Below are 2,536 nucleotides of genomic sequence, written 5' to 3'. Positions count from 1 at the left end.
TGTGGGCCAGAAAAAACCTGTGTGAAAGGCCTTGCTTACGAGGGCCCGAGCTGCGGCGTGATGGCCACCGAGGCCAGCATGTATTTCGGCCAAGAGTTGCCGCCCCTCCTCTTCGGAGATACATCTTTGAAGGACTCCAGTAGTGCTTTTCTTGTAGAGCTCTCCTTCATGAACCTTGTAGGCTTTCGAGCGTCGAACGATGCAACGAGCCTCATTCTGGTCCTCAGGGAGCTCTCACCTATTAAGGTAGGCCAGGAAGGGTTCAGTCCATGGAGCGATTACCGCCATGATTACATGGGCGGAAGGCGTTGGTTCTGTGACTGAGCCCCCGATGATGTCCGAATCGCGTTCGGCATCCGGGGGTGTGATCGACGCCGGACTGGTATTTCCGCTCTCGTCCTGCCATACCACAGATGGCTTAAAGGGCCTTTCCACGAAGGTGTTAGGCGGGACGGGGTCGCGTTTAGCGCCCATTCGAGCAAGGATGTCCGCTGCTTGGTTACTGTCTCGGGCCACATGATGAAACTCGAGCCCCTCGAACCGAGCTAATATTTTGAGCACGTCATTGCGGTAAGCTGCCATCTTTGGATCTTTTGCATCGAATTCTCCGTTTATTTGGGATATTGCGAGGTTTGAATCCCCGCGCACCTCGAGGCATTGTATGCCCATAGAAACAGCCATCCGGAGACCATGCAGTAGTGCCTCATATTCGGCTGCGTTATTGGAGTCTGTATACATGATTTGCAATACGTAACAGACTGTGTCCCCTGTAGGGGATGTTAGGATGACACCGACCCCCAATCCGGCTAACATTTTAGAGCCGTCGAAGTACATTACCCAGTTGGAGTATGTGCCGTACTCTTTAGGGAGTTCGGCTTCTGTTCATTCGGCAACAAAGTCGGCCAACACCTGAGATTTAATAGCTCAGCGTGGTTTGTATGTTATTTCAAATGGTAGGAGCTCGATGGCCCATTTTGCAATGCGTCCGGTGGCATCTCGATTGTTTATGATGTCATTGAGTGGTACCTTGGAGGCCACCATGATCGAGCACTCTTGAAAGTAGTGTCGCAGCTTCCGAGATGCCATGAAAACTGCATATGCTATCTTTTGATAGTGCGGGTACCGGGATTTGCATGGTGTGAGAACCGCCGATACGTAGTATACGGGTTTTTGGAGTGGGAATTTATGTCCCTCTTCCTCTCGTTCAACGACGAGTACTGCGCTCACCACCTGGTGAGTTGCAGATATGTACAGTAGCATAGGTTCGCCGATGTTAGGTGCGGCAAGGATTGGGTTGTTTGCTAGTAGAGTTTTTATTTCTTCCAACCCGGCTGTTGCCGCGTCCGTCCACTCAAAGTGGTCGGTACGTCGAAGCAGGCAATATAGCGGCAGCACCTTCTCTCCCAATCTGGAGATAAAGCGGCTCAAGGCTGCCACGCACCCAGCTAGTTTTTGGACCTGCTTTAGGTCTGTTCGTATTGCCAACTGTGACAAGGCTCAGATTTTGGCCGGGTTTGCTTCGATTCCTCTATTGGAAACAATGAACCCGAGCAGCTTTCCGGCCGGAACGCCAAAAACGCATTTTTCCGGATTGAGCCGTATGTCATACGTTCGAAGGTTGTCGAATGTAAGATGCAAGTCGTCTACCAATGATTTGACATGTTTAGTTTTGATGACTACATCATCTACATATGCCTCCACCGTCTTGCCAATTTGTTTTTCCAGGCATGTTTGAATCATGCGTTGGTAGGTGGCGCCGACGTTTTTTAGTCCGAAAGGCATAGTGTTAAAGCAGAAAGGCCTGCACGGAGTGATAAATGCCGTTGCGGCCTGATCGGATTCCTTCATCTTAATCTGATAGTATCCGGAGTATGCGTCGAGGAAACACAGTGAACCATGTCCTGCAGTTGCATCAATGATTTGGTCAATGCGGGGCAGTGGGAAGGGGTCCTTAGGGCAAGCTTTATTGAGGTATTTAAAATCGACACAAAGGCGCCAGGATTTGTCCTTCTTTGGCACCATGACCAGGTTTGCTAGCAAATCCGGGTGTTTTATCTCTCGAATAAACCCGGCTTCAAGTAGTTTGGCTAGCTCCTCCCCCATAGCTTGTCGCTTGGGTTCGAAAAATCGTCGTAGCATTTGCTTAACTGGCTTGAACCCCTTTATTATGTTGAGGCTGTGTTCGGCCAGTCTGCGTGGGATTCCTGGCATATCCGAAGGCTGCCAGGCAAAGATGTCCCAATTCTCGCACAGGAATGCTCTTAGAGCGGCGTCGACCGCCGGATTCAGCTGTGCTCCAATGGCTGCTGTTTTATTAGGATCCGTCGGGTGAACTTGGAATTTGACTATTTCGTCTGCTGGCTTGAAAGAATTGGATTTTAGGCCTTTATCGAGGATTACGTCGTCTCTATCCACTGTGGAACGTAGAGCGGTGAGCTCCTCGGCCGCAAGGGCCTCGGATAGTGCCTCGAGGGCCAGGGATGCAGTTTTGTTTTCGGCGCAGAGTGCTATGTCCGGATCACTGGTGATAGTGATA

This window comes from Triticum aestivum, chromosome 1D (genome assembly GCF_018294505.1).
Source record: "Triticum aestivum cultivar Chinese Spring chromosome 1D, IWGSC CS RefSeq v2.1, whole genome shotgun sequence".
NCBI classification, from domain to species: domain Eukaryota; kingdom Viridiplantae; phylum Streptophyta; class Magnoliopsida; order Poales; family Poaceae; genus Triticum; species Triticum aestivum.
The sequence above is the reverse complement of the archived record's forward strand: the minus strand, read 5'-3'. Positions refer to the sequence as shown.